This window comes from Callospermophilus lateralis, chromosome 4 (assembly GCF_048772815.1).
Source record: "Callospermophilus lateralis isolate mCalLat2 chromosome 4, mCalLat2.hap1, whole genome shotgun sequence".
NCBI lineage: Eukaryota > Metazoa > Chordata > Mammalia > Rodentia > Sciuridae > Callospermophilus > Callospermophilus lateralis.
In genome coordinates, this window is record NC_135308.1 from 142,028,249 (window position 1) to 142,053,650 (window position 25,402).

Genomic DNA, 25,402 nt, shown 5'->3' on the forward strand with positions numbered 1-25,402 from the left:
TCCACTCCAGCCCATCTCAAACCCATCACTGCCTTTCCCATTGATTCCAGGATGACTCTGCACTCTATAGCATCTTAGGATGACGTTGTGATTCGATGATTTTTGGTCCAGACTTCCCATTACCTCCAGAACCTTCCTCCTATTCAGGACCCCAGTAGGTTGTTCTAGTTACTGCTTCAAGGCAGGATTGTTGAGGCAGAAACAGGATATCAAAATCATCAAAGCTTTGGATCCTGCATTCTATGAATTTAGGCAAAAGCCCTGAAGGACTCAGTGCATACATTTTAGGCCTGTGGTTTTTGAAGGATCTGTGAACGCTCACAGTCAGTGTTTCCCACCTGAGACTAGATGAAGTTTCTGTGGACTGGGGCCCAGGAGAGATGCAGGGAAAGTGTGAGACCCAGGACTCTGTCCCCGAGGAATCTGCCCCCAAGGAAAGGTTTGGCTTCCTGACTCGATGTCCCATCCTAGTTCTGGGAAGAGGAACCAGAGAAACCCCAGTTGGGTTTGGGGGACTGGAGAATTGAAAGAGGACTGCACCTGACTTCCCGGCCAGAGCAAGGGAGCAAACGCAGGGCAAGGCCGGCAGAGTTCCCTGCACCCGTCTCTGCGGGAGCTGCAGAGCCCACTTGACTGGGGTGACTGCAGATGGAGTTCACCTGAGTGGATTCTTAATGGGAGGCCAGGAACGAGGGCATATTAGTGGGTGTCAGCATAGACTGATGGGATGAAGGACCAGCCATTTCCCCTCTCCTGACCTGCCGTTAATATTTTGGCACTTTGCAAGCCCCCAACTAGATCCAACCTAAACATTGGTAGACAGTCTTTTTTTTTAGTTCTTTATATATCCTGGAGATTAATGCTCTATCTGAGGAGCAGGTGGCAAGGACATTTCACATCCACTACTAGACATACAAGAGATCTGAAACAGAGGTTTCACACTCTCACTAAGTGTCCTTGTAAAACTCTTTCCATCCCCCTCCCCCCACCTCCTTGGAGAGCAAGCATTCCAAGTGTTTCCTAAAAGGTTGGTGCTCTGCATAGGAATGTAATTCTTTTATTTTTTTATTTTTAAAATTTGTTTTTTTTTTTTTTAGTTGTAGATGGACACAGCATCTTTATTATTTATTTATTTATTTTTATGTGGTCCTGAGGATCGAACCCAGGGCTTCATGCATGCTAGGCAAGTGCTCTACCACTGAGCTACAACCCCAGCCCCTAAAATTTTCTCTTTTTAGTTATACATGACAGTAGAATGTATTTTGACATATACATACATGGAGTATAACTTCTCATTTTTGTGGTTGTACATGATGTGGAGTTGCACTGGTGATGTATTCATTTATGAACATAAGAAAATTATGTCTGGTTCATTCTGTTTTCCTAATCCTATTTCCTCTCCCTTCCCTTTATTCTCTTTTGTCTAATCCAATGAACTTCCATTCTTCCCTCCACCCACCACCTTTATTGTAAGTCAGCATCCGCATATCAGGGAGAACATTCAGCCTTGGTTTTGGGGATTGGGGTTTTGGGGATTCACTTACCTAGTCTTTAGTTCCATCCCTGCAAATACCATAATTTCATTCTTCTTTTTTATTATTATTTTTGCTTTCTTACTTTTTTTGTTCTAATTAGTTATATGTGACAGTAGAATGCATTTCAACTCATTGTATGCAAATGGAGCACAACTTCTCATCTTTCTGGCTGTACACAATGCAGAGTCACATCATTTGTGCAATCATACCTGTACATAGGGTAATAATGTCCATCTCATTCCACCATCCTTCCCACCCACACACTTCCTCCCGTCACTCTCCTCTGCCCAATCCAAAGTTCCTCCATTCTTCCCAACCCCTCCCCATTTGGGACCAGCATTCATATATCAGAGAAAACATTTGGCCTTTAGATTTTGGAGATTGGTTTATTTCACTTAGCATAATATTCTCCAGCTCCATCCATTTACCTGCAAATGCCATACTTTCATTCTTCTTTAAGGCTGAGTAACACTCCACTGTGTATATGAACCACATTTTCTTTATCCATTCATCCTCTGAAGATCACCTAGGCTGGCTTCATAGCTTAGGGATTGTGAATGGGGCTGCTATAAACACTGATGTGGCTGTAGCACAGGATGCTGATTTTAAGTCCTTTAGGTGTATGCAGAGAAGTGGGATAACTGGGTCAAATGGTGGTTCCATTCCAAGTTTTCTGAGGAATTTCCATACTGCTTTCCAGAGTGGTTCTACCAATTTGCAGTCCCACCAGCAATGTATGAGTGTACCTTTTCCCCCACATCCTTACATACGTTTATTGTTGCCTGTATTCTTGATAATTGCCATTCTGACTGGAGCGAGATGAAATCTCAGTGTAGTTTTAATTTGCATTTCTCTAATTGCTAGAGATATTGAACATTTTCATATATTTGTTGACCGATTGTATTTCTTCTGTGAAGTGTCTGTTCCATTCCTTTGCCCATTTATTGACTGGGTTATTTGGGTTTGGGGCTTTTTTTTTTCTTGTTTGTTTGTTTTGTTTATGGTGATAAATTTTTTGAGTTCTTTACATATCCTGGAGATTAATGCTCTATCTGTGGAACAGGTGGCAAAGACTTTTTCTCACTCTGTGGGTTCTCATTTCATGTTCTTGATTGTTTTCTTTGCTGTGAAGAAGCTTTTTAATTTGATACTATTGCATTTATTGGCTCTTGATTTTACTTCTTATGGTTTAGGAGTGTTCTTGAGGAAGTTGGTGTCTACACTGACATGATGGAGATTTGGGTTTACCTTTTCTTCTAGTAGGTGCAGGGTCTCTGGTTTAACGCCTTTGTTGGATAGGAAAGTAATTCTTGAGGACTGTGATATGATGTGAGAAGACAGGAGAAAGCTATTCTCTCCAAGGTTTGGCCCCAGGCACCTTTGCCTCCTCTGGTTCCCTCACTGTTTCACCTGCTCTTGTTGGTCCTCCGAGTTGTCTCCACCACCACCTTCCCTGCCCATTCCACAGTTCACCTTGAGGACGTTCCCCATGAATTCTACTCCATTTGATCTGTGAAGTCCTGGAGAGAATCATATCCATGAAAACCACTTAGGGTCACACTCTACTTGTCAGTCCACTTAGATAAGGGACAAGAGGGAAAGGGAACACTGCAGGCTTCTGTTTCTCCTTTTATCCCTCACCATTAAGCCCTCCATTGCCTCAGCTGTGTGGCCAGCACCATCTCACCTTGTAAGCAATCCTGACCCCTGGGCTACCAATGGACTTTTGTAAGAATCTAGGATCTTAGAAGCTAGAGTGGAATTTTCTGGATTTGGAGGAAGTTGGAATCAAAGCCCTTGAAAATTTGAATGTGAATTACATGTCCAGGGCCAGGGAAAGAAAGACTTATGGGCTATTAGAAAGTAGAGAAAACGGGCTGGAGTTGTAGCTCAGTGGTGGAACACTAAAGTCCATCAACAACTAAAAAAGGAAATTAAAAAAATGAAAATAGAACTAAAGCAAATTGGTAATCATTCATTCAGAATTTAATTGCCGATGCTCCTAACCACTCCATTCAGTGCAAACTGAGACTCCCCATAGAAGAGACTCTTGAGAACACTGTTCCTTCATAGTAGAACCCATCAAGCACAGTTCCGGCTACGCATTTAAATGCCTGGTCTTTGATTTGTGTCTAACAAGTATTTAGAAATGCTGAGTGATGGCAAACCAGGGACCACAAAGGAAACCAGAGAGAACAAAGAGAAAGCACAGGGTTTTTGTTGTAGGCATGTACTGTGTGTGTGTGTGTGTGTGTGTGTGTGTACACATTGTCCCACAAACTAAGGAAACCTAACCAACACGTCAGCCTCCAGTACAGCATCAGTCACTGATATTTGTTTCTTCGTGTCGTGGAACTGATTCCCCTTTTCTCATTACACTCTCATCTTCTTTTAATCTGCCTTTCTCTTCCACTTCAAGGAAAATCCAGGCTTCCTGGCCCACTCTCAGTCATGGCTTTTGCTCACTTCCTATAGTCGTTCTGTTCTTTTTCACCACTTTCCAGGGAACAAAACAACCCTTCCTCACCCTCTTCCTTGTCATTTCTAAAGGGGGTCACTCTTCAGCCAACCAGCTCCGCCTTTCAGAAGCTGCTCTGTGGAAGAAGAGTCCCTTATTGACAATCGCTAACAAAACACCACAAACTGAGCGGCTGATAAACAGCCTTCCTGGATTATCCCACAGTTCTTGGGGCTAGCCCTCCTAATAAAGGTGTCGGCAGGACCCTACTGCCCGGAAACCTGCAGGGCAGAATCCTTCCCTGTCTCTTCCAGCTCCTGGGGTGGCCATCAGTCCTGGGCCTTCCTTAGCCTGCAGCTGGGTCCTGGAGTCTCTGCTTCCGTCACAGGTGGTGCTTTCCAGGAGGGCACTCCCCCCTGTATGTGTCTGTGTCCAGACTTCACCCTTCATATTGGAGTAGGACAGACCCAAATGGGTTCATTTTTGCTTCATTCCATCTTCAAAACTGTTTCCAAAGAAGGTGTCATTTCCAGGTCCCGGGGATGGGAATTTCAACTTCTGTTTGGTGGGGAGACAGGCTACAATTCAACCCAGAGCACAGTCCCCATCTCCATCTCTGGGTTAAATTAAAAACAAACAATAGAACCTCCCCAGGAGTCTGAATCAAGAGGAAAAGCCCAACCTCAAGACTTCTGGCCAAGCAATTCTGAGAAATCTAGAAAATTCTAGAAAAATCTAGAAAGGGAACTGGCTAGGCTTTGGGAGGACATATCCTCTTAGCCTATATGCACTGCACCTGATAAGGAAATGAAGGGTCTGCACAGGGCCCTTCAAAGCAAGGCATGGTCCTGAGAAGGCTACATCCCACACAAATAACTGAATTGGAGTCTTTGGAAGTATGGTGGAATGGCAAGTACCTGGTTGTTTTACAAGCTTTCCCATGATCCTTATGCATTTTTCTAAAGCTTGGGTGCTAGGATAGGGTCCATCTTGCCCCTTTAAGGGTCTGAGGACAGGATTGACTCCAAGAGCATCCCTAACAGAAGGCATACAGCTCTTGGACTGCAGCCTCTAGAACTATGAACCCAATAAGCCCCTTTCCTTTATAAATTATACAGTCTCAGGTGTTCTACTATAGCAACTGAAAATGGACGGAGACAGGCCATTGTTCAGATTTGTTGTTGGTGAAGACATTTTGTTTGAAACCTCAAATGATATTATAGGAGAACATGAGATTTTTTTTTCTTCTTTTAATGTTTATTAAATAGGACCATAGCTTAGAAAGGACCTTCTCAGATGACAACAGGGATAGGGATTCCATCCCCCCCCCCCCCCCCCGATTTCTTCTCACAGATGTAAAACAACTCAAGACTTACTCAGCAAAATACCTACAAGGACAAAAAAATATTAGAAGGTAAATCGTGAAAGATTTTGAAATAGGAAAAGGGATTATGCAATATCCTCTCAGTAGAGCAATGCAAGGATCATCAAGTTTCCATGAGGGTGTGTACCTTTGTCTTTGACTAATATGTTAATCAGGTTTCCATTGCTATTACAAAATACCTGAATATCTCAGAAGTATCTTCTATACTTCATACGGTCCACATTTCATAGCTCCCAAGGCACCTAAAATTTCAGTGTTATTATTGGCATGAACTTTGGAACCAGGCTGCCGAACTCAAAACCCAGAAGCTTAAATATGTTCCTGGGCCACCTGTGCCTAAGTTTCTTCCTGTGTAAATTGAGGGTACCTCACTGGAGTTTGTGATGGATAAATGAGTTGTACAAAGCATTTAGAAAAGCATGGGGACATAGAAAAAAGTATTCCATCTTTATACCCTTCAAGTGGCAAAGACAGAGATAGCTCTCTCAACTCTGGGATCTGCTGCTACTTGCAAGTCATGAGACCACATCCAGCTCCTATGTTGTTTCTGAGAATGAAAACAAATTTCTAATTTAAGACTCTTTGGGTATCACTACTTTCTAATTTTCTCCTCTGTCAGGACATTATTATCAAGTAAGGATTTATGTAGCAATTCTCATCTGAGGGAGCTCAATTATTTTTAACATAATGAATTTATCAAACCACGACTCACTATCATAATAGCCCTTCAGATGGATCAAATGCACTTAACTGCCTTGACTTATTTTGAACATCACATTGTAGCAGGCCTCAGGAGCCTCTACTCAAGCTAGGAAGAAAGGTCAGATAGCCCAGTAAAACAGGAAAGACTATGCTGTCTTTTAAATAGAAGAATTGGGAAACAAAGAGGAATGGCCCACTTTGGAAAATGGGGAAAAGGGTTTATTTTACATTTCTAAATCTGTTGCTGGTCCACAAATCTCCTTCAGAATTGAGCTGTTAGATTCCCTAGATTGGCTTTACAAGGGCCTGGTCCCAATTTTATCAGTCAGGATGGGAATGGTTCTGTTGTTATAACAAACAGCTCCCTAAATCTCAGTGCTTTTAAAAAAAATGTTGTTTCTAGTTCAGGTCACACATCCAGAGTGTATTGGCAATGATGTCTATTCCAGAGCATCCCCACTCTAGGACTTTGGCTGATGTTTCGAGATTGGCAGCAATAGAAAGGACTTTGGGAAATTGCAAAGCAGCTCTTGAATGTATTTGCTCCTAAGTGACCAACCTCACCCCTGTTCACATAGCACACATCATGGGCATGTATAACTTTAAGCATAAGGGAGTTACTCCTCCCATGTGCCCCTTGCAGGCACTCAGAGTAAAGGACTACTGAACGTCAGATTCAGGGGGACATAGTAATGTTTCCCACACCAGTGCTGGCTCGCAGGCTCTGACTACTTTCTCACTTTTGTTCTGAATTATTACCTTTGCTGTCACCATTTGGAAAGTGATGCAGTTCCATTTCATTTGGCCTCTCTCCTAACTTGGCAATATCCCAAATATTATCTGAATTCTGTGGGTGGGAACTAAGCTCTTCAACAGTACAAATCTGTTCCCTCAAACTTCTGGCTCTCTCTAAAATGGGGCCTTTGGTGTTGTCAAAAGTAAGCTCATTTTTCCTCCCGTTTTCTGCCTTGCCCAGCCCCCACCTGGGTCTAATTGTAAAATGCATCTGCATGTTTTAAACACTCATTATGTAAATGTATCAGAGTCCATATCCATCAACAGATAATTAGGAAGACTATATACATATTTATGAGTTCGCTTAATATTGCTTTAATGAGGAGATTTACTAGAAATACCAAATCAAGGAAGCAAGAAGAAAAATGATCATAACAACGATGAGCACATGTTTTCAGCAGTTCTTGGTAGTTCTGAGAGCTGTCAGAACATTCAAAGACGTGTCAGAACTCTGAGTTCCTGTTAGCCTACCATAAATGGCAAGAAGAAGCTGGAGAAGAAGTTGATAATGTCACTCTAGGACTCTTTGAAAGTAAGGCTATAGTTTTGTTTCAAATTGGAGACTTTTGAGGAACCAAAGTCTCACATTCCTACCACCTGTGAAAGAAAGGTCACTGCAGGGTGTGGTCAAAAGTTTGATATGGCAGCTCCAGGTGATGTCATAGACAGGCAGAGAGAGGGAGGCATACAGTTGCTCTGTGCAGGTTAGAAAAAGGTGCTTCATGGGACAAGAGGAAACCTGTGCCTCCTGCCAGCAGGCAAAGCCCTGAAGGTACTGGGCTTGGTGAAGAGAATGCTTTGTGCAGGCATAAGTTCCCTGCCCCAGGTAGATGACGTCTAGTGCCAGGACACAAGGTTAAGTGAGGGTAGTGTGGCCTTGAATCTGGCCTTCATGTGACAGTCAGCCAGGTTCCTTTGTATAGCACATAATCCTCACAGGGACAGCCCCATCTAGAAAACCCATGACTCCTCCCTAGGAGGTGGCCTAAGTCCACAGGAACAGTGAACCCATCCTCCTTCCAGGTCTACCAGCTTGGCCTCCCATCTACTTAAAAGCCTGCTCCCCCATCTTTGGGCCCTCTCCATTGCCTCTCTAGACTACCCACATAATTGGGGCTTTTTTGTTTGGGTTTGGTTTTTTCCAGATCTCAGTCATGTGGTGCCACCAAATTATAAAGAAAACTGAGAGAAACAGTCACTGTGTGACCGGGAAGAAAAGGAACCTGGGATTTCTCCCTGCATGGCCCTGCTGTTGTAGGGGACAGACAGGCAAAGGCACCAGAAACAGTTTTATGTGGCTGCAGCCAGGTCCAGGGGTTGCAGCTTTCATTCCAATCAATTAATCCCCCGAACCCCGAATTCAGGTAGTTTCAGAACCTTATACCCAGCATGTAATGGAAGGGCTCAGAAGTTCAGTCTGTAAAAGTTCACATAAAAGCAGCTTTTTCTTTCACTGTTTTGAGCAAATTAACCCTTAAAGAAGGGGAGAACTTCTTCTCCCCTTTCTTTCCTCCTCCTGCCAACTGTAACCATGGAGCCCAATTGGTAACTTCCCGGATCTGTCTTTTATTATCACATTTTGCATTTGCAAACACACTTCTATAAATGACCATACTGGATAAATGTTTGTAAGAAACGAGCAAAGGGGTGTTCAGCACCTGGAGTGCTGATTTCTTCCAGGCCAGTGGTCAAGTAAAATAGAGCAACAGGAAAATAGGAAGTTTACCTACATTGAACTTTTTTTGTAGAGACTCTTTTGCTGATAGTCCTAAAATCAATCATGGTGAAGATTTCTGGAGAAGCTTAGTTAAGATTTTCTTTGGAGCAGGGGGTGCCACTACACTGCCTCTGCTGGTCTACCCATCTGGTCACCAAACATTCATTTCACTCTTTGTCCTTCACTCTGCATATCCTTATCCCAAGACCACCCAGTTACTATACCCAGCTCAACATCTAGGGTCTCAGGAGTGCTGTGCAGCTCTGCCATCTGGCCTGAGATCCGGTAGGTGGTGACTGGTGACCTAGAAAACAAGTAGTAGGAACAAGAAGTTCAAAATTAAAACTCCCACTCCATCAGAGAGTAATGGAAGAACCAGCTCCCTCCCCACCCCCACCCCTGACCATGGAAGTTCTGAAGTTCCTTGATTTGACTAATGCTGGTCTCTGTGGAACTGCCTCACCTCGTGGGCTATTCTTCTTTGCATCGGAACCAGATGCTAACCAGGGTGCTCTCTTGGGAAGCTCCACAGCTTTGGGAGCTTGGTTCCTCCTGAAGAAAGCTGAGAGGTCTAAAATTGTTTTACAACTTCAACAATAGAAGGCTTGTGGTTTCTTTGGCTTAAACACATTATCTCTTCTGTTCTGTTTGCATTTAGCCAGGATTGTGTCAGGAACCACGTCCACATCCATTCCAGACAGAATTCTCAAATCTGAATTTTTGTCTTTGCTTTCCGGTGCCTTCCTTCTCCCTCCTTCCCCCTCCCCCCTCCTCCTCCCACCTTCTCTTTTCTTAATGAATGGCATGCATCACATCTTCTCATATCCCACTGGCCAAAACTCAGGGCACATTTAACTGCAATGAAGACTGGAAAATATGGTCTCATTGTGTGCCCAAGTGGAAAAAGAAATGGGGCTTGAATATATATCCTTATTCCTTCCTCATCCGCCAACCTCTGTGGCCTGGGAGGTAAAGGTATCTATGCTGGCAATGCCCACTAAAAGCATGTATTTGGAGTGAGGTAAATCCTCTTTAAAATTAGAGGCAGGGGGACATTAGTTAAAAAAAAAAAAATCTGAGGTAGACAGAGCTGTAGATTCCAACTGGAATAGCCAGTATTTTGAGTATTTTGGGAGATGAGGCAAACTTAGAATGAAATCTAGACTTGCTAGCCTGCGCACCTATGGCAGAGTTATAAGAATTCTCTGGACTTCCATTGCCTCAATTGTGGACTCAACATTATGACACTCTTTCCTTCATAAATTGTTGTCAACTTTTATTAGACAATGTTCGTCAAGTACTTGGCACAATATCATGCAAGAGGAAATGTCAGTAATACCTTAATGAGGATCAGCCCATAAACTCAAAAATTTAACTTTCTTTTCCTGTGTCTGAACTCTACGCGATCAGAGAAACGTCTCTAGTAACATACTATGGTAATGATCCCTGAAAGTATAGTCTTCCCATGTCTGAACTTCACGTCTGTGTTAAATTCCCATTCCTTCTGATGTCAGGAACTTAATCTCAGTCAATTCTCAGCCTCCCCAAAGATTCTGGAGCAAATATGAACCCAAGATGGTGGAAGTGAGAGGTTAGACATCTGTCTCTCCATACTGTCCCTTGTCCACTGAAAAAACTTTGTCATTTGTTCTATGGTTTGTGTGCATTGCATCTGTACCCTCCTTGCTCCCACCCACCAAGCATTTGCAGATCTGCAGGCTCATGTGTCAAGGGTGGATTACCCCCTAATACACAGAAATATGCCCAGGTCATGCTGGAACCTCAGAAACTTCCAAGGCTGCCTTGGACCTGCCTATCTTGACTCATTTCCCAGATAAACCTTTTGCTTCCATCTCTCATTGGCTTGGGGGGCTCTTGGTTCTCCAATGCTATCTGGAGTTTCCATCATTCAGTGCCAATCAACCCCTTTCTCCCAGGATTCTAAGTAGGGGGTGGGTCCTTAGTATCAAAGACTGCTCTCCAATAGTCACATTTGAATTGAGTAAATTATGTTAATTGAATTATGATGGCCACATTTCAAGGGCTCAGGAGCCCTGTGGGCTGTGGCTACCATTCTAGAGAAAACAATTTTTATTATAGAACATTGCAGTCACCCCAGAAAATTCTATCAGATAGCACTGATCTGAGATATCTTCCTAGTCTGGTTTCTTCCTCCCTCTCATCTCAGCTTCTGTTATCTGACCTAGGAGAAGACTTGTTCTCGCCTGGTCTTACAGTTTTACACACATCCTTCCCCATGTCTGGGCTTTGGTTTTCAAACTCAAAAGCCAAGAAGTGACTGCTGTGTCCCTACCAAGAGGATGACCTATGCTTACAGACTGTCAGGACCCAGAGGATTCGTGGGACTTGGAACTTACCATTTGAAAACCAGGCAAGTCCCAGACAGTCAAAATGAGCTGGTCCCCCTAGTTAACAATGAAGCACAGCTACCCGTGACTAGGGAAGAGAATATCCATCTTTTCATCTTAAAATGGCCCATTTTACTCTGATGAGAACGCACTCTAACCCCCACTCTAATCTAAGTTAGACTTGGATCGTGTGTTTCTTCTCCTTCTTGAAGTCTTCCTGAGCCCCACTCTCCAGCCCTCTTCCTGCTAGGCCTTGCTGAATTTCTCTCGGTTCCCCCCTACTTAACAGGTGTCCATCTTCACATCACCCTCCCTCTCCCTCCCCAGCCAGGGGACTGTTCCAGGGTCTGCCACTTCTCCCTTCTTCACTCTGAGGTCAGATGAAGAGTGAGCCACCTGCGAGGCTTCTACAGCAAGGGCCAGCTCTGAAGACCCCCTTTGGGCATTAAACTAAGACCGTCCATGGGTTGTTGATAGGCGCCTTTTGGCCCATTTCTAATGGACATGATGCCAGTTTCAAACACTCAAGCTACTGCGGGGCTCACCTGTATGATAAGGGATTGCCGTATCTTGGCTAAACCTGTCACTCACCCCTCAATTGCCATTAGCCCCTCAGTCCTCTCCCTGACATATTCCTGCCCTGGCTTATTAGATTTTATGGAACTGTCTAAAAATACCTTCAGAGCGGCCACTTAAAGGGTTAAGAAAGAAGAAACGAACCATTCAGAAGGCAGACAGGCCTTCTGCTTCACCCAGTTCCTTCCCTCCAGGAGACTCCAGGCTGATGGCCATCACACCCCAGGCTCTCTGACCCACAGACTGGATCCCTGCTGTTCTCTGCTCCTGGAACGTCCTTCTCCCTCTACTAATCTGACCCTGCAGGGTCCCATGCAAGTACTGCCTCATCCAGGAAGCCGCTCATGAAATTGTCTTGGCTAAATCATGTGTCTCAACTGCCAATCTAACAGAAGGTTTGGAAAATAAAAACATTTTATAGAACCCCACCTTGGACTTGAACAGAGTCTTGGGAGGGAAGTTCTGGAAATATGTATTTTTTTTCTTAAAATATGCTTTTACATGTTGATGGGCCTTTATTTTACTTATTTATACATGGTGCTGAGAATAGAACCCAGTGCCTCACACATGCTAGGCAAGCACTTACTGAGCTACAATCCCAGCCCACTGGAAATATTTATTTTTTTAATATTTATTTTTTAGTTGTAGTTGGACACATACCTTTATTTTACTTATTTATTTTTATGTGGTGCTGAGGATCGAACCCAGAACCTCACATGTGCTAGGCAAGCACTCTACCACTGAGCCACAACCCCAGCTCCTGGAAATGTGTATTTTTAACAAACACTCCAGTTGCTTCTTTTTGAAAAAAAAATTTTTTTTGATTGAGATATAAAACATCTACCACCCATTTAAGTTGTACAGTTCAGTGGCTTTTAGTATATTCACAGGTTTGTGCAACTGTCACCACAATCCATTTTAGAACATTGTTATCATCTGACAAGAAACCCCATACCCTTAGCTGTCATCCTTGGATTTCTCCTCCCTCCTCTGCCCTAGTTCTAGGCAATCATGGATCTATTTCTGTTCCTATAGATTTGCCTATTTGGGACATTTCATATAAATAGAATCAGACAACATGAGGTCCTTTCTAACTGGCTTTGATCACTCGGTTAACTTTTCAAGTTTCGTTCATATTGTACTAGCAGGTATCAGGATTGCATTTCCTTTTATGACCAGATAACATTCCACTGTAAGGCTGTGCCAAGTTTTATTTTTCCAATCATTAATTGGTATACATTTGGGTTAGTCCCCCTGTCGGCTATTATGAATAATGCTGTGCTATGAATATTCATGTGCAAGTTTTGTGTAAACTTGGCTATCTGCCTAGGCGTATAATTGCTGGGTCATATTGTATCTTGTGTCTCACTTTTTAAGGAACTACTAGATGTTTTTTCCACAGTGGCTGAGCCATCTACATTCCCACTAGCAGCGTCTCAGGGTTCTGGTTCCTCAACGTCCTCACCCATCCTTGTTACACCTGCTTTTTGATTCTAGCCATCCTAGTGAGTATGCAGTGGCATCTCATTATGGTTTTGATTTACAGTAGCCCCGTGGCCAATGCAGGTGCTTCTTATGCTCTCTGAGGTTTGAGAACTTTTGGTATACTTCCCAAGTGTAGTGACGGAGTGACCACCTTATGGCCCTTACTAGGTCATAAGGCTTCAAGAAACCCTGGAGCATATCACATGGCTGCCTAGGGCCCCTTCCGTGATTTTCCTGAGCCCAAGACATGGTAGGAGCTATATAAAAAGAGCGAACATCTGGTGAAGACCTGTGTTAAACAGACACACTTTACCCCAATTAACTCACTCAACCATCACCACCCCATGAGGTAGGGACTGTTGTTCTCACCATTTTACAGATGAAAAAACTGAGGCAGAAAAAAAATAACTCACTCAGGATTACTCAGGTGGCAAGTGGTAGAACCTATATTTGGATTCAGGTGGCATGATGCCAAGCTAGACTGACTCCTTCAGTGGATTCCTGGTAAGTCAGTAAATAAGTTAAAACTCTGTACAAGAGGGAAAACAGTGGGCTACAAAGGCAGAGATCATTCTGCCATCCCCTGGACTCAACAATCTCTCAGGAGGAATAGAACAAGGAATCCAAACTGCCTGTTCCTACGAGTGACATCTGGACCCTGACAAAACCCAATTCCTGATGTAGCACATAGAAAGTTTCATGGGCTTTGATTTTTAAAAAATCAGATAAGCACTAATCCTGAGCTCCCAAGCCCACCAAGAAGTATTTATGATGGAGAACGGACATAGAGACTGAAATAAGGAACTGGCGTATGCAGTTATGGAAGCTGATAAGTCCAAAATCTGCAGGGCGGCCGTCGGGCTGGAGATCCAGAGAAGAACAAATTTATAGTTGAACTCCAAGAACCGTCTACTGGAGAATCTCTTCTCATCCGATGGAAGTCAGTCTTTTATTCTATTCAGACCTTCAACTGGTCGGATGAGGACAATTCAGTTATGGAAGGCAATTGGTTTAGTTCAAAGTTCATTGATTTAAGTGTCGATTTCACCCAAAAACAGTCTCACAGAAACATCGGAATCACACGTGGCTGAGTGTCTGGGTACCATGGTCCAGCCAAGTTAACACATAAAATCAACCATCACACAGTTGACCCCAGCCACAAGCATATTGCACTAAGTGACCCCTTGCTGACACCATGTGGAATGGAAAAACCACCCAGCTGAGCTAGGCCCAAATTCCTGGCTCCCAGAATCATGAGAAATAATAAATTACTGGTTTCAAATCACTAACTCTCTGGCTATTTGGTATATAGCAACTGTAAACTGTCCTAAAGGAACCTACAACGTACAATTTAGTGGCTTTAATAAAAAAAGGAAACAAGCATTTAATGTATAATTGCACAGTTGATACACATTAAGAACAGAAGCATTCCTGGATTGCATTTATTAAACACGTACCAGGTGAAATCCATGGTAACTGTCAGACAAGGCTACTCCTTCCTTTCCAGCCTCTGGCTCATTTGCAGTAAGGACTGGGCTCATGGCTGTCCATTCCAGACCCTGGCTTCTCCCACTGGGAGATGGGTGTGAGGACATGCATCCTCTCTGCCTCAGGGGCTCTCCTGAAGATGAAGAGAAATGAGAAACAAGTTTCAAAAGTGGCTGGAATGTCCCTGCCAGCTGCTTCATGACCAAGTAAACTCGCCCTTGCGCCAAAAATGCAAAATTGCTTTACAATGTATTTCTGAAATGGAAACATCTGGCTGAGGAAACTTAAAGGAAGCTGTAACCTTTCTGACTGAAGCAATTCCATCTAATAGCTGGTCCCCAGAGCCGCCTGCTTCAGCTCTGATGACTTGCCCACTGCTGAGACTTCCACTTTGAAACATGTCAGCTATTTTTTTTTCCACATCTGCTTTTTCTATTTTTACTTTTGCCCAGGATAGAAAAGGAAAACCTTATAAATAGTAAATATCCCTCATCGGGCATTCTGGCTAAGGGATATAAGTCTCTCCAGTACGTCTTTTAATCACAGCTACAGAGCAAACGGGAGTGTTCCCAGATTGTACAGGAATTTTAGAAGCAGGCTGAGTGGGCTGTAGTTAGTCTATAGATGACTAGAGATTCCCGCCTGGGTTATGATGCGGTGAATCCAGGAGCCGAGTCCAACCACATCTAGGCTTTGTTTAGAAACCCCTCAGTGATTCCCTGATATCTCTGCATAAAGATCAAGCTCCTTGGCAGAGCACTGATATCCCCCATTTGGCCACTGCTTACCTCTGTCTCCCGTCTGTCATCCCTGGGCTTTGCAAAAATTAACCCCTCACCTAGCACACCACCCGCTTCCTCCTTTTTTCCAGCAAACTCCTTTGCCCTTCATCTGTGGCTTTGAATGAGCTCTCTGAGAAATCTTCCCTAACACCTCAAGACTGGATTTGAATCCCAGCAGCTCAGGAAGCTGAGGCAGGAAGATTGCAGGTTCAAAGCCAGCCGCAGCAACTTAGTGAGACTGTAAGCCACCTAGTGAGACCCTGTGTCAAAAAGGGGGTTGCTAGGGAGGCACTGGGGATGTGACTCATGAATAAGAGCCCCTGGATTCAATCCCTGATATAAAAAAAAGGGGGGGAAAAAAAGACTAGATTTGATGACTTTTGTCTTTGACCCTTCAGCACTTGGACTTAACCTCTAAGGAGTATCAGATGATAAATTCCAAAAAGTTAAAGATATGACTCTCATACAAATGTATCATGAACCTGTGCCAATAGAAAAATAAGGCTGGATCAAAGAGACCTATGAGAAACTTAGAATAAATAGTAAATGAAAGAATAGTGACACAGTCAGATCCTTGTCTTGGATACATTAAACCCCAGTCCTTGGGGCTGTCTTTTCTTTATTATTATTATTATTATTATTATTATTATTATTATTATTATTATTTTAGTTGTAGATGGATACACTTTTATTTTATTTATTTTTGTGGTGCTGAAGATTGAACTCAGTGCCTCACATATGCTAGGCAAGTGCTGTACCACTGAGCCATAACCCCAGCCCTTCTAATGGACAGAAATCATTTACATCTCTGCCAGACAAAAGTCATTTGCAACTTATCAGTTTCCTACAAGTTAAGGTCCAAGTTTGCAGGGTCTAGACACTAACTAGTACTGACAGTCGGCCAAATCAACGGTGTCAGATGAACCTTGGGCTGGTCCATAAGGCAACGCTTTAGAATCCCATTAAAATGCACACCATCAACATTCAGGATAATTTCTTTTACCTGTCACATGAGTGTTTATTAGAACTTCCGGTTGTTTTCTCTGAAGCTCTGAGTCAGTGGAGGATCGTGTTTTGTTCATCCTTGCAGCTCTGACCCTCCTTCAGTGCCTAGTACACAGTGGGCCCTCATAGAATTATTGTTGAATGGATTAAAAGGCTTTTCTCTTGGAGCATTGAAGTGCTTCCTCCAAGGGCCTTATCAATTTCCCACGAATCCAGGTTATGAGTGATAAGAAATCTGGGCAGCAATCTCTCTCCAACCCCAGCCCAGATCTCTCTCCAATCCCAGCCAAGTATCCCAGTGACTTATCCCCTCAACGGAGTCTCCTGCTGCCCAAGCCCCGATTCCTGGCAATCAGGCTGAAGAGCAGGAAGAGAGAAGCCTGCCTCCCATGCCAGGAATGAGGAGTGATCAGCTCTTCCTCTGTCAAGGCCACCACCTGTCCCCACCTCCCCAACCCCCCACCCCCGGTCCCAGCAGAGAAGCTAGAGCGCTGCCCTCGTGGCTGGTGGCCCGCAGCTGCTGGGTTGCTCTGCCAGCTCAGGGGCCCACTCTAATCCTGCATCCAACCCCCCAGGGACAGTTATTGGGGCTCCAGGCATGTGGCTTATTATTCTAATAGGCTTAGGGGCGGCCAGCTTTTCTCACGGATAATGAGCCTGGGCAATTCACATCAAGACTAATTTATGCACTTAAGAGCGTGCAGGTAGCTCAGGGATAGACTGCCCTGTCTGTGACTTGTTTTTATTAGCACAGGAGGGAGGTAAGAGGGGGGGACAGGAGGGGGGGGTGCGCCACACATCTTCAAGCTACTGTGGTCTGGAAAAGGCGGAAACAGCATGGATGGGAGTAGCATTATGTCATTGTCATTGCCAGTCTCGTGGGGATCCCAGAAAGAGTTCAGAAGAACAGGGAGTAAGCCGGGATCAGACAAGGAAACAGTGGGAAGAGCCTCTGGCTTCTTGGCTAAGGGGTGGGCTCCAGCCACCCAGGGGCACCGGGAGGAGCGCTTGTGTGCTCCTGAAGCAGGGGGTGGCCAGGAAATCTGGGAAGTGGGTGCAGTTTGGGCTCTCCATTTTTCTAGGGAGCCTCCTTTGACCTACGTGTGCTCCCTTTTCTGCCCCCCACTACAAGTCCCAGATTTACCCTTGTTTTGTGAATATTAAAGCTGTGATATTATGTTTGAGCCTGGTGTGTGGGGGGGCAGCCAAATAATCAATCATTCATCCAAGAGCATTTCAAGGACTCTTTAAAATACATTAGAATAACAGGAATAAACCAGAACTGTTCCAGAAGGGTCCCAGACAAACTGAACCTAAGCTCACCTCAGAAACAAAAGGAACTGGGAATGTCACTGAACAGATGGAAAGATGTCTCTTGCTCCTTACCAAAGGGGAGAGTTGAAGGGAAGGAAGGGGATTGAAGGGAGCAGAGATGTATTAATTAAGCTGCTTCCAATTGCATGTAACAGGATAGCTGGCAATAATGAACTTCAGTTATTTCTTTTCCTCACATAACAGTGGTCCAGAGGGAGGTGGATCAGTGGTTAAATCATACCAGGGCTTCTGTAAGAATCTCTTGGCACTCTTCCTCTTTATTGCAAGATGGCTGCCAAAGTTCCATACACCATGTCTTGACAAGAGCATGCTAAAGATGCTAAGAAGGAGATATAGTATTTCTTCTTATCTTTTTCCATAGATTCTATGGTTCCCAGGTAGCTCCCAGCAGGGTTCTCCTTGGGTTTATTTGACCAATATTGGGTCACACAGCTATTGCCAGAGCTTTAAGGAAGGCTATGAGAGTAAAACCAAGCATCTTCTGTGTCTGTGATGGGAATGAACTCTACTGGCCTGAAGAGAGGGTGGCCAAATGGCCACTGGTGGGCGATGAACAGCATCTACCACAAATAGCCTTGTACTGAAGCAGCTCCCTGTGAGAGACTACAGCAGGCAACCTTCTAGGACTTCATGTGCCCACTGAGAAGAAGCTTTGTAGTTTGAATCCATCCCATTTATTGATTCTTTATTTTATTTCTTGTGCTTTAGGAGTCTTGTTAAGGAAGCCAGGGCCTAATCCTACTTTTTCCTCTATTAAGAACAGGGTCTTTGGTCTGATTCCTAGGACCTTGATCCACTTTGGGTTGAGTTTTGTGCAGGGTGAGAAATAGGGGTTTAGTTTCATTTTGCTGCATGTGGATTTCCAGTTTTCTCAGCACCATTTGTTGAAGAGGCTATCTTTTCTCCAGTGCATGTTTCTGGCACCTTTGTCTAGTATGAGATAACTGTATTTATGTGGGTTTGTCTCTGTGCTTCTATTCTGTACCATTGGTCTACATGTCTATTTTGGTGCCAATACTATGCTGTTTTTGTTACAATAGCTTTGTAGTATTTTTTAAGGTCTGGTATTATGATGCCTCCTGCTTCACTCTTCTTGCTAAAGATTGCTTTGGTTATCCTGGGTCTCTTATTCTTCCAATGATTGCTTTTTCTATTTCTATGAAGAATGATGTTGGGATTTTAGTTGAAATTGCATTGAATCTGTATAGAACTTTTGGTAGTATGGCCATTTTGACAATATTAATTCTGACTACCCAAGAGTATGGGAGATCTTTCCATCCTCTAAGATCTTCTTCTATTTCTTTCTTTAGTGTTCTATAGTTTTCATTGTAGAAGTCTTTCACCTCTTTTGTTAAATTTTGGGGTTTTTTTAATGCTATTGTGAATTAAGTACTTTTCCTAATTTCTCTTTAAGAGGATTCATCACTGGTGTATAGAAATGCATTTGATTTATGGGTATTGATTTTATATCCTGCTACTTTGCTGAATTTATTTATTAATTCTAGAAGTTTTCTGGTGGAATTTTTATAGAATCATGTCATCAGCAAATAATGATAGTTTGAGTTCTTCTTGTTCTATTCCTATCCCTTTAATTTCTTTCATCTGTCTAATTGCTCTGGCTAGAGTTTCAAGGACTGTGTTGAATAGAACTTGGGATTGAACCACCATTTGACCCAGCTATCCTACTCCTCGGTTTATACCCAAAGGACTTAAAAACAGCCCACTACACTGATGCAGCCACTTCAGTGTTTATACCTGCACAGTTCACAATAGCTAAACTGTGGAACCAACCTAGATACCCTTCAATAGATGAATGGATAATGAATTGTGATATATATACACAATGGAATATTACTCAGCATTAAAAGAATAAAATTTATGGCATTTGCAGATAAATGGATGGAGTTGGAGAATATCATGCTAAGTGAAGTAAGCCAATCCCAAAAAACCCAAGGCTGAATGTTCTCTCTGATAACTGGATGCTGATCCGTAATGGGGGGTATGGGAAAAAAATAGAACTTTGGTTGGGCCAAGGGGAGGGAGAGGAGAGAAGAGGGCATGGAGGAAAGAAAGATGGTGGAATGAGACAAATATCATTACCCTAGGTACATGTATGACTGCATATGTGGTGCAACTCTACATCGTGTACAATCAGAGAAACGAAAAGTTGTGTTCCATTTGTGTACAGTGAGTTGAAAAGCTTTCTGCTGTCATGTACAACTTATTAGAACTAATAAAAAAAGAAATTTTAAAAATATGCCCACTGAGACCCTGAGAAGTTAGCTATGACCACGTTCACACATCCTCTCGGACTGCACGCTCTTCTTCTAGGAAGTGCTTCACCTTCGCTCCTGATGGCTTTTTGGCTGCCCTGGGAGCCTAAGTCCTGAGCTCTAAAGTGCTCAGGATTCAGATCTCTAAAGTGGGGCTTAAATGTGCTAGACAAGGGGCCACTGGGGGCAGGGGAGAAGAGCTACTGAACAGAAACACTTGGGTCTCAAAGGATAAACTTGGACAGAGCCTCGAAAGCCTGACTAGGAATTTAAAGCCTGACCGTATTTTAAACAATGGTCCATCGCCAACCCTTTCTTCCAATGAAACCCAATGCACAAGTCTTGGGAAAGCTTAGCTGAATCAGAGGTGGGCCCTGGAGCCTGCTGGGAGAGAGGAGTGGTCAGCGCTCCCCAGGAGCCCTCTCTGAGCCAGACTTGGAGTTAACCTCCTTTAATCTTCCCAGATCTCTGTGAGATGGGTCCTATTGTTACCACCATTTAACAGATGAGAAAATTTGAGTTTTGGTAAATTAGTGACTTTAAGCATGGTCTCCAAACTCCTTATTTATAGGCAGAACAGTACTAGCAAATTGTTGGTAATTTTATTAGTAAATTTTTATTAGAAATTACTATTCATGTTATCACTCCCAGTTCCTTAAAGGTTCTATCTGGTTTCCTCTTTCCTTTGTCTGTCTACCTTTCCTCTGGGTGATGCTTGAGTGATAGAGGCTTTATCTCTACCTCCTGGCTGTATGCAGCTCTGTTCTGCATCAGGATCTTTGCACTTGCTGTTTCCTCTGCCTGGAGTCCTTTTTACCAGCTCCTTTCCTTCAAGTCTTAACTCAAAGTTTTCCCAGCTTCTTTAAGGTACCTCCCTTCTGTTCTGTAATAGCACCCTGTTTATTTCCTTCACTGTGTTTATCGGTGAAAGCATCTTATTTTCTCATTTCTCTCTCTCTCTCTCTCTCTCTTCCAAACTTTGCCAGGGCCTTTCTGAGGTCAGGGACTTCATTCTTGATTTATCCCCTTTGGTTAGAATAGCACCCAACACATAATTGGTGCTCAGTAAATCTTCTGAATGCTTAAAATGGATTTAAAAGTTGAGACCCAAATCCAAGTTTAAGTGGTTAAAAGCCTGTGGCTATGACCAACTGACTCAGAATTTCTTGGAACATAAATTAGAAAAATACTGATCTCCTCTAACCCCTCTTATTTTAAAGACATGAAGATAAGTCCAAGAGATTTTCCCCTCCAGATTGTAAAATAGTAACCGACTTAAGAAAGAATGTTGGACCTGGAGACTGAAGACCCCATTTATAAGCTAATAGTCTTCAAGAAACTGCTGGCTACCCAGCCTCAGTTTCCTTATTTGTAAAATATTGATAAGACAGCCTGCCTACAGAGTAATTTTGAGGCCCACATGAAATCAGGGAGGCGGACAAGGCTAGCACAGTGCCCAGCTCACAGTAAGGGCTCAGCCAAAGAGAATCTCTCTTCAATCCAGGCCAAAGCTCTTCAGTGCCCCACATTCTCATGGCTCCTTTGTACCCGCCACACAATCCTCCCAACAATTTCACAAGGCTGCATTTTTGCAAACCATGTGTTTTATGTCAGGACCATAGGAGCAAACATGCATGAGCAGGGTCCTGTCTCAGTCTGTTTCTGTTGCTATGACAAAATAGCAGAAACGGAGTAATTTATAAAGAAAGAAATTTATTTTTTTACTCTCTGAAACCTGAGAAGTCCAAGATCAAAGCATCAAGGGATTCAATGTCTGGTGATGGCTGTTTTCTGCTTCCAAGACAGTGCCCTGTAGCTGCATCCTCACAAGGTAGACCACAAGAGGGAAAGAGAGATCTTGCAAGTTCCTTCCAAGCCCTTTTCTAAGGAAACTCATCCGATTTATGAGGGGACAGATCCCTCATGACTTGTCCATCTTCTACAGACCCAGCCTCTGACTGCCATCACACTGGCCTTTAAGTTTCTACTTTGGGATTTGGGGGGACACATGGAGATCTCAGCCAGTCGGAACAATCCATTTGTGAATCCCTGCTTCAGAGCACAAAGTGCGATCCACTGTATCTAGGGTCCTAGGTTGACCAGCGAAGGTCGAATTGAACTTGTACTGCAGCCTGGGGGAAAGAAGTGGGGGCGCTGTCGCTTGTAGAACCCAATACCTGAGCAGGCAGGGGAGGCATGGGTTGACAGAGGGTGGGGGAGGGGTGGAAGCGGGGCAGGCCTACATGGGCTCACCCCAGGAGGAAAGAAGGAGGTTCCCCAGATGGGGATGCCCTTGAATTTCACAATAGGCCTAGTCGTTAGAGGGGCCACGAAAAACGGCAAGCTCCCCTCGGCCCATCTTCACAGACAACAGGGTATTGGCATTAACCAGCGCAGACTGCAGGGTTGCAAAGACCGAGGCCCCGATTCTGGCTCTGCCCCTCACCAGTGTGCATCATTGAACACACAGCCTTAATTTCTCTGAGCCCTGGTTTCCTCAGCTATGAAATGCGGATAACAGTAACCCCTAGCATTGTTATGCACTAAATCATCCTGAGGTTCAACAAGGATATGGAAAACTCTCTGCCTAGTCTTGGCATAGACCTGGGGTTAGCCATTTATATCAATTTACACTGTTCTAGAAAGGGAAAAATTTTTAATTTTTTTTTAGTTGTAAAAATATTATAAATAAATAAAAATACCTTTATTTTTATTTATTTATTTTTATGTGATGCTGAGGATTGAACCCAGTGCCTTCTACATGCCAGGCAAGTGCTCACCAGTAAGCCAGAACTCCAACCAGGGAAATTTTTTTAACTAAAAGAAAGAGACGGGGGTCCGGGTCTCAAAGGCAGGCCATTTTGCTGTCTCTGCTGTTTTGCATTTTGCAACCAAGAAGGCCGGCAAGACTCAGCCTGTCCTCAGCCCTTATGGCCATCCTGTTCCAAAACAACCTTGGGCCACAGAGTTGGAGGCTGTTATCTTTTACAGAAACCAGAGTTCTCCATTCCGGCCTCCCAGAGTGCAGCAGGAGAATACCACGCCGCCTGTACCTCTGCGTGTTCCTATCGGTTCCAGCAAAGCAAGGCTTCTAGCAGAGAGATCAGTAACCTGAATTAAGAATTGAAAAAGGAGAGTCTGCACCCCTCTCTGTCCGTCCTGTTCCAGGGAACAATGAACACACAGTAATGGGAAATGGCTTTTTTTAATGTGTTCGTGCTGGTCCACCCCTGCCAGACGCTATTATTAGCTGCAATATTAATAAATGCTCCTGGCATATGGCAGATGTTCAGAGTGCTGGAGAGTTTCAGAACATGCCAACAAGCAACCTGCCTGTCCCCAGCAGCTCAGGGGCAGGAAGGATACATGGTGAGGTCCAAATGGCAGAAACACTGACGGGAGCAGTTACTCTAAGTGAGGGAGACTTTTCTGGGTTTTGCTGGAAATCAGAGAGACAGGTGTTGGCATCCACTAGCTGGCCGCTGGTTCACTGGAAAGATGGTGAAGACAAGGAGAAGCCACTCCTGGAGCCTTGGGTAGGGGAGGCTAAACATGTGCCCAGGCTTGCGACTCGGCAAGGTCAGGTTGGGACAGAGACTGCTAATTGTTCCCCAGAGGCTATTCTGTTTCTCACTGGTAGGAATCCAGTTCTCTAGGATAGCAGGGACTTCTTCAGAATAGGACTCCCCAGTGCTAGCTGTAGACACCCCAACCCCGGCTCCATGACTGTGTGTGTGTGGCCAGTGACTGAAGGCTGGCCAAACAGATGGAAACGGAGGCCTTGTGTGTAACTTCTACATCAGGTTTGTTTCGTTTTTTTGTGGTCATCTATCAGTGTTCCAACCCGGCAGTCTACCTTTCCCCTCCCACAGGCTGGGAAGAGGCGGCAGCTGAGAGGGAGCCCCATGTTGGGAATGGCAACTCTGCCCAGCCAGCCTCCGATTCCAGCCTCCCAACCTCTCCCCTGCCTCTGCTCCATGAGTGGAAGAGAAGTTTCAACCCTGCTGAAGCCACTCTATCTGGGGGTCCCTTCCCTATACTGTTTTGTCCCATACCATGTTCACAGGCCTGGCTTTGGACTGGAGTGAGAGAGTGATACCTGAGGTTTGCGAGAGTTTTAAAGCATATCTGCTTTATCTTGCTCTCCCCCGCTGGGCTGCAGCTCAGCCAGCCTCGTTTCTGTTCCTTGAACTCATTGCTTCTTTCCTAACTCCTAGTCCTTCCTCTGAAATGCTCTTCCTCATCACTCTGTTTTTGTCTTAGTTGAAAGTCACCCCCTCTGAGAGGCCTTCTTTACCACCCTACACATCCCCACTTTCCATGATGCCTAACACATACTGCAAACCTAGCAGCCCAGGACAACCCAGACCTCTTCCTGCACAGCCCGTGTGGCCAGAGGTCTGCTACCTAGGCTTTCTGCTCAGGGTCCCATGGGGCCGTCACCAAGGTCTCAGCCAGTCCTGTCTTCATCTGGAGGTTCAGCAGGGGAAGGATCCATGTCCAAACTGCCTCAGGTGTGGAGGGTCTCATTTCCTTCTGTCCTGTGACCGAGGTCCTTGTTTCCTTGCTGGCTATCAGCCAAGGACCACTGTCAGCTCCGAGAGGCCATTGGGGCCCTTGCCACGTGGCCTTCCCCATAGGCAGCTCTCAGCATGGCCACGTGCTAATTCCAGGTGAGTAGGGCTGTCTGCTTCTTCCGTCGGATGTGATGGAGTCATATAATGGAACTTACTCAAGAGTGACTGTCCCACCACAGTCATGGGCCCTTCCCGCCTTCAAGGGCAGGGGATTTCACACGCGTGACTCCAGGGGCCGCAGATCTCAGCAGCCCTCTTGGAATCCTGCCCTACGCCCTATGCCACAAGCCCAGCTGCTTTGTCGGGTCTCGTCCACAGTGGTCAGTTTTATGCATTTATCATTTTACCTGTCCATCTGTCTTTCCCACTAGATCGTAGCCTCATTCTTTCTGTTCAGTGCCCACTATAGAATCTGCCATGAATGGCACACTTAGTAAATAGACATCTGTTGAATGAACAAATGACTCCTGTAAGGTGAGAGCAGATGTCACTCCATCATGAAGGGGAGGAAGTGGCTTCGGGAGAGTTCACCAGCCTGTTCAACTAGCTGGTTAGGGAATTAGTAGAATCTAGACGCAGACTCTTCCAGCTGTGAACCTGCAGAAAGCCCCATTCCTGCTGCAGGCAGAGGAGCTCCTGCAGGACCATCTCAGGACCACAGGGATCCTTGCCAGTGACAGGGCAAGACAGAGGGACTGGCAGATCGGGGACCCGGGACTGCCCTGTTCCTACCCTGAATCACCGCCCCCTCTCCATGCAGACGCCTGTGTCCAGCGGTCTGTCTGACATGTCCACCTGAGTGTCTAGGAGTTTTCTCAAATTTAACTTGTTCAGCATCAGGCTTCTGACTCCTGTACCCCTCCTCCATGACCCACCTGTCCCACAGACTTCCTCAATAGACGAAGCGACCCTGTCCTTCCT